The sequence below is a fragment of the Odocoileus virginianus genome, chromosome 6, assembly GCF_023699985.2.
Source record: "Odocoileus virginianus isolate 20LAN1187 ecotype Illinois chromosome 6, Ovbor_1.2, whole genome shotgun sequence".
In the NCBI taxonomy this organism is placed as follows: domain Eukaryota; kingdom Metazoa; phylum Chordata; class Mammalia; order Artiodactyla; family Cervidae; genus Odocoileus; species Odocoileus virginianus.
In genome coordinates this window covers 21,121,076-21,138,491 of record NC_069679.1, presented here as the reverse complement: position 1 = coordinate 21,138,491, position 17,416 = coordinate 21,121,076, and the positions used below count along the sequence as shown (strand labels likewise).

Here is a 17,416-nt window from a genome sequence, read left to right as displayed (position 1 = left end):
AGGAGAAGGGGACGACAGAAGATGAGATGGTTGGATGGCATCACCAACTCAATGGACTTGAGTTAGAGTAAACTCCAGGAGTTGGTGATGGACAGGGAAGCCTGGCGTGCTGCAGTTCATGGGGTCACAAAGAGTTGGACACAACTGAGCAACTGAAATGAACTGAACTGAACTGATGTGTGTTAACTGGGAAGTGCTAAAAATAATTCAAGTCTTAGACAATCACCTTTTTTCTTTCTTATTTGAAAATTTCCACCTATATTAATTATGAGTCTAGTTAAACGTGTCTCTTATTTGAGTATGACTCTACTGCAGAAATTAGGACCCACTAAAAAAGAGAAAAAAACACTTTTTCTACCTTCCTCTTTATATACATTTTCAATAATAATACTTCCTTACCACTACTTCCTACACTTTTCCCTGTGTCCACTTTATGAATTCAGCACACCAAGTCATAATACTGGGTTCTGAATATCAAATAAGTATTTTTCTAATATTTATTTCCTTGGCTGCTCCAGGTCTTTGTGGCAAACGCAAACTCTTAATCATGGCATGTGTAATCTAGTTCCCTGACCAGGGATCAAAGCTGGGCCCCTTGCACTGGGAAGACAGAGTCAACAACGGGACCATGAGACTGAGAAGTGAAGTCAATCAGTCGGGTACTGCTCTTTGTGACCACATTGTCTGCAGCCCACCAGGCTCCTCCATCCATGGCATTTTCCAGGCATGAGGACTGGAGTGGATTGCCATTTCCTTCTCCAGGGGATCTTCCCAACCCGGGAATCAAACCCAGGTCTCCCACATTGCAGGCAGACACTTTATCCTCTGAGCCACCAGGGACCATGAGAGTAGCCGCTCAAATAAGTTTTGACACTTGCTTGTAAGAAAGTGAATATCATTTATTTAAAAATTAATTTACTCCAAGAAATACAACTAAGAACTTGGAGTAGAAAGGTGGATCTTGGCCATCACTGTATCTGCAATCTACTCTTTTTGCATATTTGTCTTTGACCATATCTGGTGAAAAATTTTCAGTTTCAGAGAAGCCGGGAATTTAACAAAAAGGTTAATATTCTCCCCATGTATCTGCTCCTTATCCTTTTGTATCATCTTGTATTAAAACAGCCAGGTTGTCAAGGGCTTTGACTTTTCCAAGATGAGCACTGGAAATATATAAATACATAGATGTCTTTTAATATAGACTTTTTCTAACCAAATTTAGTTGCAGAAGGATATAAAAGACAAATGTGTTGACAAATGACAAGATGTTACTCACTGTAAAAATATTATTTCATGCACATAATTTCCTGTTATGGTGCATATACTGAATGTAACTTTCTTCAAAATGAACTGCATATTAAGAGAAATCTTGCCTTCTGATCTGCCCTCACTTGATTGTGAATGCTCTGGTAGTAGCTGTTTAAAAAAGCTTGCCCTGGACCTAATAATCACAAATAGATGTGAATTTCCCCCACGAGATGCCACAAATTTAAAAAATGGATTTTATTTGGATCAAAAGTGGTTTTGGCTAGAAATTGATAAAAATATTTCAGATAAAGTATGTGAAGGATGTGGCTCTGGAGACACATTAAGAGTGTTACTGCCGACCTCTGCTGAAATGAGTGCTCTTCAATAATGATGTACAGGTAGTCATGTGGCTATTTTAATTTATTACCTATATTTCAGTTAAGCGAAAGTCTTTAAAGATAAATCTGGCATCAGAAATATTATTCATGTTTGTGTGGACCTTACAAACAAACCTCGCTAGTGTTTATGTATAATTGGTTCTAATATATTAACCACTCGAAGAATATATATTGTAGTTCCAATATCTGCTAGCAATAAGATCATGTAGTCCAATAGTTGAGCTGGATTATCTCTTAGTACAGATATCAAATGTTAAAAATTATGTATCAGGAATTTATATATTCTTATTTTCCATCACACCTGGCACATTTAAATCTCGGTTAATATCATATCATATCATCAATATTGGAGCCAGCAACTGGAGTAAGTTACCTATAAAAAGAGAAAAATGAATGCACTTTTTATCAAGCAACTATTGGACATAGAACTAATTTGTTTTTTAAAAAAAAGAAAAACATGTCATAGAGGGTATCAGACCTCAGCTAGGGTTATGAACCTAGATGTCTTATTCTACTCCATCAAACTGTTGAACCAAAATAGCTCTAGCCAAAGGCTATTCAGTATTCTCAGTGTTAATTACAGTTGTCCTGATGTTTTATGTTATGTCTGGAAAGAGCATGACAAACAAGCCCATTCTGGATTAGACAAGGCACATGGTAGACACAACACTGAACTCCAGGTCTGTATTTGGGCTTCAGCATGGCAAATCCTAACTGTGTTTGGCAGAAATGCAGGTCTAATGGTTCTCTCAAGACTAATCCAAACACAGGCAAATGGCTGGATTTGGTAACATTTTATATAATAAATAGATCCACTGTTTTATCCAAATTTTTATTTGAAGTCGGTTTTCAGCTCTAAATTTTTCCTACTGTCTTCTCGAGCCTACATATCTTACAGAGCCACCACACACAAGTCAAATATTTTTCCATTAGATCTTTAGGGTGGGGATTCTATTGAGGTCAATGTTTCAGAGCTTGGTACAGGATGTCCCTTCAGCTTTCAGAATCCTGGCTCAGTGAAATCACTGATAAGCTGAGCTTTTGCTATTTCCCACAGAACTGAGGAAAAAAAAAAAAGTATAGCTGAAGTGACTTGGGAGAAATGGGTAAAATGTATTTTCCCAGCACTGCAAGCTCCCTCTGCCCCCCTACAGCACACTCCCACACACCATCTCTGTCTCTTTATTTTTTTTTCTTCCTCTTTGGCTTATGCTGTTCTTTTTTGGTCTCTGGCCCTAGTTATGACAGCTGATTGACATAGCTGGCAGTTCCCTTGGTGTCTGATTAGGCAGAATTCCCCCTGCAAAACTAGGATGCAAAACAAAGAACAGACAACAGTGTAGAAAGGAAGACCGAACAAAACAAAACCAAGAGAGAAGCAATGTTGTTTGCTGAAAATATTTTTAAATTTTTCAAAAAGAGAGCACAAACCTTTAAAAGATTGTTTTAATCTTCTGTGTTCATTTTTCTTCCCTCTTCTCTTTCTAGCCTTCCCTTCCCCCACCCCATACACACCACTTTTGGCTTCCATTTCTCCATCTGCCTTCTTCCTTGTAATTTTTTCCTGAGTCATAAACATTTTATCAGTAAGAGCTCTCTAGATTTTACCTTCCTCAGAGCCAAGCATTTGTATTATATTATTTATTTTATTTATTTCCACCTGGAGGGTAGAATCATGACTGCATCAAGTGAAATTGTGAGCAATTATTACTCTGCTTCCTTTTACCTAAGAGCTTTCTTTCATTCTTCTACAGGAAACTAGACTTCTTGCTGCCCCTGGTACTACCACTAAGCAGGGTACAACAGGGCCCCCAGCAAAAGCCACTCTTCACTAAAATCTTATGTAGTAGAGAGTCCTCTCTATTTTCTCTCTACTGGGTGGATCATTTGCCTGAGAAGTTTCTCTCAGGTCTCTGTCACATTTCAAAAGATCACAGAAAATTCTATTCATTGAAGTGTCGGTAACTAAATATATCATCTCATTGATAGTATATTCTTTTTAATATTATTAAGGCAAAGAAATAAATATAAGATGGAAATGCAGGCCTCAGCAACAGATCTTTTGAGTTAAATTTTTTATTTTCTAATGCAACCAGCTATACTATTTAGTACAGAGATTTGTCCTATGTATCAGGCAGGGTCCTAGAAGCTCCTTAATTCTCTTTTTTTTAATAGTAACTTTGTATGAAATTTGAGCTCAATACTTCTTTGTTGCTCATATTTATGCAATTACTTTTCCTGAACTTTTAGAAGGAGGCTTAGCTTACATAGCTTTTTTTAACCTTCACAGACCATTCTTCTATGTGATTTTTGCGTATGGTTAAAAACTACATATATATATGGTGTATCTGTAAAGGACTTGCATATAAAATATATAAAGATCTCTTAAAAGTGAAAACTCTGAAAACAAGCAATCCAATTAAAAATGAAAAAAAGATTGAACAGACTTTTCACTTCACCAAGCAAATACATAGAGAGCAAATTCCATGTGTAGAGAGAGAAGATGCCAAGATGCTCAATATTATTAGTTATCAGAGACATACAAAATTGAAACCATGAGATACTACTACACACCTACTAGAAGTACTAAAATTAAAAACACCAATCATGGCAAATATAGGTGAAGATGTGCATGAACTAGAACTCTTAGTACACTGCTAATAGGAATGCACAATATTATTACCTCTTTGGAAAACTATTTGGCACTTTCTTTTTTTTTTTTCCCATTTATTTTTATTAGTTGGAGGCTAATTACTTTACATCATTGCAGTGGTTTTTGTCATACATTGAAATGAATTAGCCATGAATTTACATGTATTCCCCATCCCGGTCCCCCCTCCCACCTCCCTCTCCACCCGATCCCTCTGGGTCTTCCCAGTGCACCAGTCCCGAGCACTTGTCTCATGCACCCAACCTGGGCTGGTGATCTGTTTCACTCTAGATAATATACATGTTTCGATGCTGTTCTCTTGAAACATCCCACCCTTGCCTTCTCCCAGAGTCCACAAGTCTGTTCTATACATCTGAGTCTCTTTTTCTGTTTTGCATATAGGGTTATCATCACCATCTTTCTAAAGTCCATATATATGTGCTAGTATACTGTAATGGTCTTTATCTTTCTGGCTTACTTCGCTCTGTATAATGGGCTCCAGTTTCATCCATCTCATTAGAACTGATTCAAATGAATTCTTTTTAATGGCTGAGTAATATTCCATGGTGTATATGTACCACAGCTTCCTCATCCATTCGTCTGCTGATGGGCATCTAGGTTGCTTCCATGTCCTGGCTATTATAAACAGTGCTGCGATGAACATTGGGGTGCACGTTGTCTCTTTCAGATCTGGTTTCCTCGGTGTGTATGCCCAGAAGTGGGATTGCTGGGTCATATGGCAGTTCTATTTCCAGCTTTTTAAGAAATCTCCACACTGTTTTCCATAGTGGCTGTACTAATTTGCATTCCCACCAACAGTGTAAAAGGGTTCCCTTTTCTCCACACCCTCTCCAGCATTTATTGCTTGTAGACTTTTGGATAGCAGCCATCCTGACTGGCATGTAATGGTACCTCATTGTGGTTTTGATTTGCATTTCTCTGATAATGAGTGATGTTGAGCATCTTTTCATGTGTTTTTTTGCCATCCGTATGTCTTCCTTGGAGAAATGTCTGTTTAGTTCTTTGGCCCATTTTTTGATTGGGTCATTTATTTTTCTGGAGTTGAGCTGGAGGAGTTGCTTGTATATTTTTGAGATTAATCCTTTGTCTGTTTCTTCATTTGCTATTATTTTCTCCCATTGTGAGGGCTGTCTTTTCACCTTGCTTATAGTTTCCTTTGTTGTGCAAAAGCATTTAAGTTTCATTAGGTCCCATTTATTTTTGCTTTTGTTTCTAAAATTCTGGGATGTGGGTCATAGAGGATCCTGCTGTGATTTATGTTGGAGAGTGTTTTGCCTATGTTCTCCTCTAGGAGTTTTATAATTTCTGGTCTTACATTTAGATCTTTAATCCATTTTGAGTTTATTTTTGTGTATGGTGTTAGAAAGTGTTCTAGTTTCATTCTTTTACAGGTGGTTGACCAGTTTTCCCAGCACCACTTGTTAAAGAGGTTGTCTTTTTTCCATTGTATATCCTTGCCTCCTTTGTCGAAGATAAGGTGACCATAGGTTCGTGGATTTATCTCTGGGCTTTCTATTCTGTTCCATTGATCTATATTTCTGTCTTTGTGCCAGTACCATACTGTCTTGATGACTATGGCTTTGTAGTAGAGTCTGAAGTCAGGCAGATTGATTCCTCCAGTTCCATTCTTCTTTCTCAAGGTTACTTTGGCTATTCAAGGTTTTTTGTATTTCCATACAAATTGTGAAATTATTTGTTCTAATTCTGTGAAAAATACCGTTGGTAGCTTAATAGGGATTGTATTGAATCTATAGATTGCTTTGGGTAGTATAGCCATTTTGATAATATTGATTCTTCCAATCCATGAACACAGTATATTTCTCCATCTGTTTGTGTCCTCTTTGATTTCTTTCATCAGTGTTTTATAGTTTTCTATGTATAGGTCTTTTGTTTCTTTAGGTAGATATACTCCTAAGTATTTTATTCTTTTTGTTGCAATGGTGAATGGTATTGTTTCCTTAATTTCTCTTTCTGTTTTCTCATTGTTAGTGTATAGGAATGCAAGAGATTTCTGCGTGTTAATTTTATATCCTGCAACTTTACTGTATTCATTGATTAGCTCTAGTAATTTTCTGGTAGAGTCTTTAGGGTTTTCTATGTAGAGGATCATGTCATCTGCAAACAGAGAGAGAGAGTTTCACTTCTTATTTTCCTATCTGGATTCCTTTTACTTCTTTTTCTGCCCTGATTGCTGTGGCCAACACTTCCAAAACTATGTTGAATAGTAGTGGTGAGAGTGGGCACCCTTGTCTTGTTCCTGATTTCAGGGGAAATGCTTTCAATTTTTCACCATTGAGGGTGATGCTTGCTGTGGGTTTGTCATATATAGCTTTTATTATGTTGAGGTATGTTCCTTCTATTCCTGCTTTCTGGAGAGTTTTAATCATAAATGGATGTTGAATTTTGTCAAAGGCTTTTTCTGCATCTATTGAGATAATCATATGGTTTTTATCTTTCAATTTGTTAATGTGGTGTATTACATGTTTGGCACTTTCTGAAAAACTTAAGCTCACACCTACCCTATGATCTAGGCATTCTACCTCTTGGTATTTACACAAGAGACATAAAAGCATATGTCCATGCAAAGACTTATATGCAAAAGTTCATAGCAGCTTTATTTATAACAGTTCCAAACTGGAAACAATCTAAATATTCAACAACAGGTGAGTAGATAAACACCTTGTGACGTATCTACACAATAGAAGAGTGCATTGCAAGTGAATTCTTTAACACTGAGCCACCTGGGAAGCCTCAATAAAATACTACTGAGCATTAAATAAGAATGAACCAATGTTATACACATGCAACAACATGATGAATCCAAGTTTTAAAAAAAAGCAGAGAAAAAATAAACTTTATAATGCAATTTATATAGAACTATAGGAAAATGCAAACTAACCTACAGTGACAGAAAGCAGATCAGTGATTGCCTGGAGGGGTGCTGAGTTAGGCAAAAGGGAGAGATCACAAAGGAGCACTAGAGAATTTTCAGGGTTGATGGATATGTTCACTATCTTGAGTGAGGTGATGCTATCACATGTCATAACTTGTCTAATTGCACACATTAAATATGTACAATTTAATGTATGCCAATTATACAATAAAAATAAATCCAGTGGCTTGTCTTCTGAGACAAGTTTTCTGCTACCTACATTTAACTGACTTTCTCTTTCCTTTTTCTGTTAAATTCTGAGTCTACTTCCAGGAGTTTTTCCTCACTGTGGGACCTTCTCCTGGAAGGGCACACAGCATCACTTTTGAGATAGTGTAGGAGCTAGACAAGGATCATGGACCCTTGAAATTTTTAGCTCAGAAAGAGCAAAATCTCTTCCAGTTTTAGCTGCTGCTCTTAAATTGACCCACCATGTTGCAAGGAGCATTTTTTTTTTTCCTTTAAGGCTCTATTCTTCCTATTTCATTGCTTCTCTCCACTTTTTCTCTCACTCACATCAATATCATGAAGCTTTCACAGCTGTATGTGGTTTGTCCCTATTCATTTGTCTTTGGAGGTTCATGAGGATACCTTATCACCTAGTTTTTTTCTTAAGGGTTATATGGGATTTTTGTTTTGCTATTTTTTTCTGCTTGTTTTATACAGATTTTACACAGGAAATTCCCCAAACTACACTAACTACTGTCTCCATCTTCTTAAAATCCCTAGCTGATATTCTTTCGAATTTTTGAGATTCTTTTTTTCAGGAATATTTTTCTTGCTCCATTGACAAAAGTCAAACATTGTGCTTTGGTAAGGCATCACATACTGAAATTGGTCATTTATTCAAGTAGTATTTGTTGAGTGCCTACCACATGCCACCTACTGTTCCAAGCTTTGGAGATCCTGTGATGAATAAGGTAGATAAGGTGCCTGCCCACATGGGGCTTAAATTCAAAAGTGGAGACAAGCTAACAAATAGAATAAGTGAAACACATTGATACAGTTTGAATGCTTGTGTCCCCCAAAATTTATATGTTGAATTCCTAATCCCCAAGATTGTGGTATTTTGGAGGTGAAGCCTGGCAAGTGATTATAAGGGCTGAGGGCTCTTATAAAAGAGGCCCCAGAGAACTCTCTTGCCTCTTCTACGATGGAAGACACAGCAAGGAGATGCTATCCATGAACTAGGAAACAGGTCTTCACCAAATCTGCTGGCACCATGATCTTGGACTTTCTAGCCTCCAGAACTATGAGAAAGAAATGTTTTTTGTTTGGAAGCCACCCGAGGTATAATTTTTGTTGTTGTTGTTGCTGTTGCTACAGGAGCCTAAATAGACTAACATATATTGTTTCGGTTTTTAAAATTACCAGCATAAGTTGTAAGTGAACCCCTCATAATAGATGATGTGACTTGGGAAGAATATGTAGAATTAGAAGAAACATAACTGTCAATCATATTAAAATCTTAGGTACAGAATTGAAAAAGAAACCATGAAACAGACTGAGAAAGAAAAATCAGAGACATGGAAGTAAGACAGGGGAAATCAGGGCTACAAAATAAAATGGAGAAGAGTTTATAAAAACAGAAAGATGCAAAATATGATTTCATGGACCTTGTCATGAAGAAAGGAAAAAGGGCAATAGTAGAAAAAAAATAAAAAAGATGCAACTCTCAACAGTTTATCTTGTTAGAGAGAAAATTGGTAGTTTTGCTTACAATAAGAAAACAAAGGAATGGAGAAAGTATTAAAAAAATAAAAGAAAAGAAACAGTCATTTTTGTACCACTAGAATCTCTGTATGGAGCACATACACAAATTTCCCAGCAAGTTTTGATGGAATTAGAACCAGGCACTCTTCTAGGCATTGAGTATATAGAAATGCAATCTCATCCTCTCCTGCCACATGAAATACCATCTAGTGAAAAGTGTAACAAATGACTAAATTTATAACTTACATTAAATATATTAAAGTGGCTATATCAGCACTGTATATCAGATTGTAAACTAGCTGGTTGAATTTTATTCCTTCAAGGACCCTTAGCAGATATCTACTCCCTTTTTCACATGATAAAACTAAATTATAAAAACTTTAAGTAGCTTGTCTAAGGCTACTATAGCTCATTAATAGAAGATACCAATTAGGATAGAATGTCAAGATTTCCAGGAATCTTTTTACTTGAATAGCACAATAACTTACTAAAAGCATACATATTCATGTTACTTTAAAATATTCTATGCATGTTTTAAATACTTAAAATCCAAATAGCCAATTCCTGGCTTTCCAGGTGGTGTAGTGGTAAAGAATCCACCTGCCAATGCAGAAGGTGCAAGAGATGTGGGTTTGATCCCTGAGTTGGGAAGATCCTCTGGAGGAGGAAATGGCAACCCATTCCAGTATTCTTGCCTGGAGAACTCCATGTACAGAGGAGCCTGGTGGGCTACAGTCCCAGCAAGAAGAGCAAACAGATAAATCTGAAACCATCCTGCTACCAACATCTAGAAATAATGGAAAAACACAACAAAAATTTTGATACATGTCTTGTTTGAAAGGGAAAAAAAGGAAAGTCCCAGGTGGTAGAAACCAGGGAACTGAAAGCCCTAATTGTAAGAACAGCTGACTCTGCAATTGCCCTGGGGAAGGGTCCTGTAGTTTGGCAACAGCCCAGGGCTTAGGACTGCTAAACACACGAGGCCAAACCTTGGGAGTTTAAGATGCAAGATATTAAAACTGAAACTGAGCATAAAGTCAGAACTTTGAAAGCCACACCCTCAGAGTGAAGGATAACAGAAAGAAAATAGACACTACCCAAGGGAGATTACAAAGAAGCTTGTTCAGGGAAAAGAAAAGGCTAAGAAGAAAAACCATGTGCACATTTAGAGAGTTTATATCAACTTCATAGTTTAGGATTCCCCTAAAAATGAGAAATTAATAAAAATATTAACTTTTCTCTAGGGACACAAAACAGAAGTAAAAGTAACACCACTCTGGAGGAATACTTCTCAAATCTGGAAGGCAGAGAATTAACACACACACACACACACATACACAGTACCACTGAAAATGAGCTCACAGCTAAAACTGACACAACACACATAAGCAAAAGTCAGTAACAAAACCAAAGGGAGAATTAACTGCCTGTAGCAAATGTTGATTTCCCTGCCAGAATGCTTTCGGCTTTGGACTTTATCACTTCATGTTTGTTTGTCAACTGCCAACTGCAGGTACCTGCATGTCTGCCTGAGGGCTGTCTCTAAAGCAGGAGCAAAAGTCACTCTATCCTTGCACATAGCAAGCTATCTGTTCCAAGGAGTTAACACCCCCAGAGCAGCCCTCAACCAATGATGAATATGCAAATATCCCAGCACTCTTGCTCCTGGGCAAGAGAGGGTGGTGTGATAACTCTGAGAAGTGTTCTGTTCTAGCTGTTTCCCACATATTTCCCTCACCTCTCAAATAAACCACTTGCACTTGAATCTTCTCAAGGCTGACTTCTGGAGAAAGAGAACAGCAATTTGAACAAGAGTATAAAACAAATACATTTAAAAGTTTTAAAGACATGAAAGAAGGATTAGAAACTATAAACCATGAACTAAATCTATGGACAAAAGAAGAGGCATATTTAGAAAGAAATAAATAGCAATTACAGAATAAAAATTGCCATCGTTGAAACTACAGTGAAGGAGTTAACCAGAAGGTTAGACACAAACATGAGTTAATTAGAAAATAAAAGTATAAATCTTGGGAGACAATAAGTATACAGCACAGAGAGGGAAAAAAAAAAGATGAAAAATGTTAAAAATAGATAAAAGCTTAGCAGATAGACCAAGAATTACCGATATACCTCTGAAAGTGAAAAATGAAATTTGTTCAGTCGTGTCCAACTCTTTGCGACTGTATAGCCCATGGAATTCTCCAGGCCAGAATACTGGAATGGGTGGCCTTTCCTTTCTCCAAGGCATCTTCCCAACCCAACCCAGGGATCAAAACAAGGTCTCCCGCATTGCAGGCAGATTCTTTACCAGCTGAGCCACAAGAGAAGTCCATGAATACTGGAATGGGTAGCCTTTCCCTTCTCTAGGGATCTTTCTGACCCAGGAATCAAACTGAGGTCTCCTGTATTGTAGGCAGATTCTTTACCAATTGAGCTATCAGTGAAGCCCTAGGAGATCCAACCAGTCCATCCTAAAGGAGATCAATCCTGGGTGTTCATTGGAAGGACTGATGTTAAAGCTGAAACTCCAATACTTTGGCCACCTGATGCGAAAAGCTGACTCACTGGAAAAGACCCTGATGCTGGGAAAGATTGAGGGCAGGAGGAGAAGGGGACGACAGAGGATGAGATGGTTGGATGGCATCACCGACTCAATAGACATGGGTTTGGGTGGACTCCGGGAGTTGGTGATGGACAGGGAGGCCTGGCGTGCTGCGGTTCATGGGGTCACAAAGAGTTGGACATGACTGAGTGACTAACCTGAACTGAATACACCTCTAATAGATAACAAAATAAATGGAATAAAAACAGTATTCAAAGATGGAATAGCTTAAATTTTTCTAAAAGAAAGTCAAGGATACCCAGATTGGTGAAGCACAAGTCCTGAGCAGGATATACAAAAGAAGTAATGATCACTTATTTAGATAGAAGAACTAAAGTTGAAGTTGTACTAAAATACTAGGAAATAAAAACATATTAGATAGAGATGGTAATAGAAGTTAAAATATTCTAATGATCTTGCATTGTTTGAAAGGAATATAGATATATTGATCATCTTTGGAGTTTCTTAAGTCAAACATGCACATTAAAAATATCAGGACAACTATTATTGAGAAATTGAAATTGAAAATGTTTCTAACAAACTAATAGGGGGGAAAACAGGGTAGAAAATTTTGTTAATTCAATATAAAGCAAGGAAGAATAAACAATGAATAATAACAAAAATATCAACAGAAATCACAAAAAATGCTATGTATACACACACATACTGACATCAGTGATCACAATGAAAGCAAATAGATTAAAGAGAGTCTCAGATTGGATTTATTAAATCTAATTACAGGATATTTTAAAGAAATGCAAAAATATAGTAGAGGTAAGACAGAAAACTAATGGTAAAATGGCATGTTAAAAAGAATATTATAGTAATTTAAAAACTAATGAGACAGTGGAAAACTTTTTAAAAGTATACTGTTTGTATCAATTAGCTATTGCTCTATAACAAACCACCTCAATTAGCTATTGCTCTATAACAAACCACCTCAATTAGCTATTACTCCACAACAAACCACCTTTTTAAGTCATTCACTGATTCAAAAACGTAAGTATTTATCATTGCTCACAAGTCCCAAATCAGGTGGGAACCTGTGCTGATATGAACCAGGTTCAACTACCCTTGACTGGACTCACTCATGCATCTCAAGTCAGCTAGGGAGTTGGCCAGAGATTGTTGGTCTAGGATGGCTTCACTGCATGTTAGCTCTTGGATGAGGCAAGCAAGGAGATGGATCATATCATGCATCATCCAGCATAGCTTGAATAGTTGCAGGATTCCAAGAAAGAAAAGAAGCACCAAAGACCTCTCAAGGCCCAGACCTAGAAGTGGCACTGTCATTTCTGCTTCATTCTGTTGGCCAGAGCAAGTCACAGACCAACTTGGGGTAATAAAATAGACTCCACCTTTTCATGAGAGGAGCTACAAAATCATGGCAAAGAGCATGAATATGTATAGAGGTCATTAATTGGAATTATCAATATAATCAAATGCAAACTCAGCAAGTAAAAACAAAAATAAAGCCAATAACACTACACTATAATAGAAAATAAATGTTAAGGTTAAAAGCAATAAACAGAATCAGTATATCTTATGAAAAATAAGCATGCCACACAAAGCTATAAAAATATTAAATCTATACCTACCTAATGAAAACAACTCTAAAAAATCTGACTAAATTACATTAAAAATTTACAAATTCAAAATTACAATGAGTGGTATTAAGGGACCACACAAATTGATCAAAAAGACTGAAAATGAATAAGCATATAGAAGATGTGAATAGCAAATAACCACATTTAATCTAATTAACATATATAGAATTCAGCATCTGAACACATTCTTTTTAAGCTTATATCAGGAACATTTACAAAACTGACCACATATTTGACCCAAAACAAAGTACCAATGAATACCAAAAAATTATTCCATATCTACGCTATTGTATCTTATGACCACAAAACTCAAAAGGAGAAAAATTAGAAATTTATGTTAAAAAGGTAGCTACTTTCTAGTATTAAAAGATTATCCCTCCACCAAAACAAACAACAGAAAACAATAAAAATCTCAAGTTTGGAAATTTAAAACCATATATATATATAATGAATCAAAATTAAAGTCATAACCAGTCATTAGCAAAATTTAAACCTGAAGAAGAATGGATACATTACACATTAATATTGAAGGGTAAAGCTGAAGCAGTACTTAGAAGAAATTGTATGGTCTATGGAATACCAACTAGCAATAAAAAATCATGAGATAAATTTAGTAACTAATGTTAATTCAACATTAATGTGCTATATAACAATTTAATCTCAGAACAAACAACCCATTGAGTTGACTACTATCATTATATTTTACAAATAAGGAAATTGGATCCCAGAACTTCGCTAATTTGCCTAAAGTTACACAATAAGCAACACAGACAGGATTCATATCAGAGCTCATGTACTTAGTTGATATGTAACTATGTATGTATGTAATACAACAAAACTATCTCTAAGAGGAATCTTTTAGGTAAATCAGCAAGATTTCAAGTAATTCCCATATGTAGACCCATTTATGTAACATCAAATTCTAAGATTAGGTATGTGATGTGCTCAATCGTATCCAACTCTTTGCAGCCCCATAGACTGTAGCCCACCAGTTTCCTCTGTCCATGGGCTTTTCCAGACAAGAATACAGAAGTGGAGTGGCATTTCCTACTCCAGAGGATCTTCCCAACTCAGGGATCAAAACCGTATCTCTTGCATCTCCTGCATTGGCAGGCAGATTCTTTACCACTAATGCCACCTGGGAAACCCACTAAGACTAGTTAAGTATGTGCGTGTGCTCAGTTGCTTCACTCGTGTCTCTTTGAGACCCTATGGACTGTAGGCTGCCAGGCTCCTCTGTCTATGGGATACTCTAGACAAGAATACTGGAGTGGGTTGTCACGGCCTCCCCCAGGTGATCTTCCCAACCCAGGGATCGAACCTGAGTCTTCTGGGTCTCCTGCATTGCAGGCAGATTCTTTACCCACTGAGCCACCTGGGAAGCCCAAGACTAGGTATTTGTAGTTGTTCAATTGCTAAACTGTGTCTGACTCTGCAACCCCGTGGACTGCAGCACACCAGGCTTCCCTATCTTTCACTGCTTCACTATCACCCAGAGTTTGCTCATGTCCAATGAGTTGGGGATGCTATTTAATCATCTCATCCTCTGCCACTCCCTTCTTCTGTAGCTTTCAATCTTTCCCAGCATCAGGGTCTTTTCCAATGAATCAGCTCTTCACATCCAATGGCCAAAGTATTAGAGGTTCAGCTTCAGCATCAGTTATTCCCATGAGTATTCAGGGTTGATTTCCTTTAGGATTGACTGGTTTGATATCCTTGCAATCCAAAGAACTCTCAAGAGTCTTCTGCAGTACCACGATTCAAAAGCATAAATTCTTCAATGCTCAGCCTTTTTTCATGGTCCAACTCTCACTTCCACACAAGACTACTGGAAAAATCATAGCTTTAACTATATGGACCTTTGTCACAAAGTAATGTCTTTGCTTTTTAATACGTTGTCGAGGTTGGTCATACCTTTCCTTCCAAGGAGCAAGAGTCTTTTCATTTCATGGTGGCAGTCACCATCCTCAATGATTTTGGAGCCCAAGAAAAGAAAATCTGTCTCTGCTTGCACTTTTCCCCCTTCTATTTGCCATGACGTGATGGGACCAGATGCCATTATATTAGTTTTCTGAATGCTGAGTTTTCAGCCAACTTTTCCACTCTTCTCTTTCACCCTCATCAAGAGGCTTTTCAGTTCCTCTTCATTTTTTGCCATTAGATAGTATCATCTGCATATCTGAGGTTGTTGCTATTTCTCCTGGCAATTTTGATTCCAGCTTGTGATTCATGCCTCCTAGCATTTTGCATGATGTACTCTGCATAGAAGTTAAATAAGCTGGGTGACAATACACAGGTTTGTCGTACTCCTTTCCCAGTTTGAAACCAGTCCATTTTTCCATGTCCAGTTCTAACTCTTGCTTCTTGACCTGCATACAGTTTCTCAGAAGACAGGTAACGTGATCTGGTACTCCTATCTCTTTAAGAATTTTCCATAGTTTGTTGTGATCCAAACAGTCAAAGGCTTTAGCATAGTCAATGAAGCAGAAGTAGATGTTTCTCTGGAATTCCCTTGCTTTCTCTATGATCCAACAAATGTTGGCAATTTGATCTCTGGCTCCTTTGTCTTTTCTAAACCCAGCTTGTACATTTGGAAGTGCTTAGTTCATGTACTCTTCAAGACTAGTTTGAAGAATTTTGAGCATACTTTGCTAGCATGTGAAATGAATGAAATTGTAAGATAGTTGAAAATTTCTTCAGCATGCCCTTCTTTGGGATTGGAATGAAACATGACCTTTTCCAATCCTGTGGCCAGTGCTGAGTTTTCCAAGTTTGTTGACATATTTAGTGCAGCGCTTTCACAGTATCATCTTTTAGGATTTTTAAATAGTCCAGCTGAAATTGCATCACTTCCATTAGCTTTGTTCATTGTAATGTTTCCTAAGGCTCACCTGACTTCACAGTCCAGGATGTCTGGCTCTAGATGAGTGACCACACCACTGTAATTATTCCAGTTCATTAAGACTTTTTTGAATAGTTCTTCTTTATATCCTCGCCATCTCTTATTAATCTCTTTGGCTTCTGTTAGGTCCTTACTATATCTGCTCTTTATTGCATGAAATATTTCCTTGATATCTCCAGCTTTCTTGAAGAGATCTCTAGTCCTAATGTTTTTTCTTTGTTCAGTTAAGAAGGCCTTATCTCCCTTTTGAGTTTATTTTTGTGTATGGTGTTAGAAAGTGTTCTAGTTTCATTCTTTTACAAGTGGTTGACCAGTTTTCCCAGCACCACTTGTTAAAGAGGTTGTCTTTTTTCCATTGTATATTCTTGCCTCCTTTGTCGAAGATAAGGTGTCTGTACGTACGTGGATTTATCTCTGGGCTTTCTATTTTGTTCCATTGGTCTATATTTCTGTCTTTGTGCCAGCACCATATACAAAAATAAACTCAAAATGGATTAAAGATCTAAATGTAAGACCAGAAACTATAAAACTCCTAGAGGAGAACATAGGCAAAACACTCTCCAACATAAATCACAGCAAGATCCTCTATGACCCACCTCCCAGAATATTGGAAATAAAAGCAAAAATAAACAAATGGGACCTAATGAAACTTAAAAGCTTTTGCACAACAAAGGAAACTACAAGCAAGGTGAAAAGACAGCCTTCAGAATGGGAGAAAATAATAGCAAATGAAGAAACAGACAAAGGATTAATCTCAAAAATATACAAGCAACTCCTGCAGCTCAACTCCAGAAAAATAAATGACCCAATCAAAAAATGGGTCAAAGATCTAAACAGACATTTCTCCAAAGAAGACATACAGATGGCTAACAAACACATGAAAAGATGCTCAACATCACTCATTTTCAGAGAAATGCAAATCAAAACCACAATGAGGTACCATTACACGCCAGTCAGAATGGCTGCTATCCAAAAGTCTACAAGCAATAAATGCTGGAGAGGGTGTGGAGAAAAAGGAACCCTCTTACACTGTTGGTGGGAATGCAAACTAGTACAGCCACTATGGAGAACAGTGTGGAGATTCCTTAAAAAACTGGAAATAGAACTGCCATATGACCCAGCAATCCCACTTCTGGACATACACACTGAGGAAACCAGATCTAAAAGAGACACATGTATCCCAATGTTCATCGCAGCACTGTTTATAATAGCCAGGACATGGAAGCAACCTAGATGCCCATCAGCAGACGAATGGATGAGGAAGCTATGGTACATATACACAATGGAATATTACTCAGCCATTAAAAAGAATTCATGTGAATCCATTCTAATGAGATGGA

At 37.2% G+C, this 17,416-nt stretch overlaps 1 long non-coding RNA gene across 1 annotated transcript in view; it reads right to left on the bottom strand.

Annotated features, from left to right (window-relative positions):
- Positions 1–961: 961 nt before the first annotated feature.
- LOC110128365 (uncharacterized) overlaps positions 962–17,416 on the bottom strand; it is a 182,064-nt gene continuing 165,609 nt past the window's right edge. Inside the window, exon 3 of the long non-coding RNA XR_011488219.1 lies at positions 962–1,163. This is a non-coding gene — a long non-coding RNA (uncharacterized lncRNA). The remainder of the gene's footprint in view (positions 1,164–17,416) is intronic.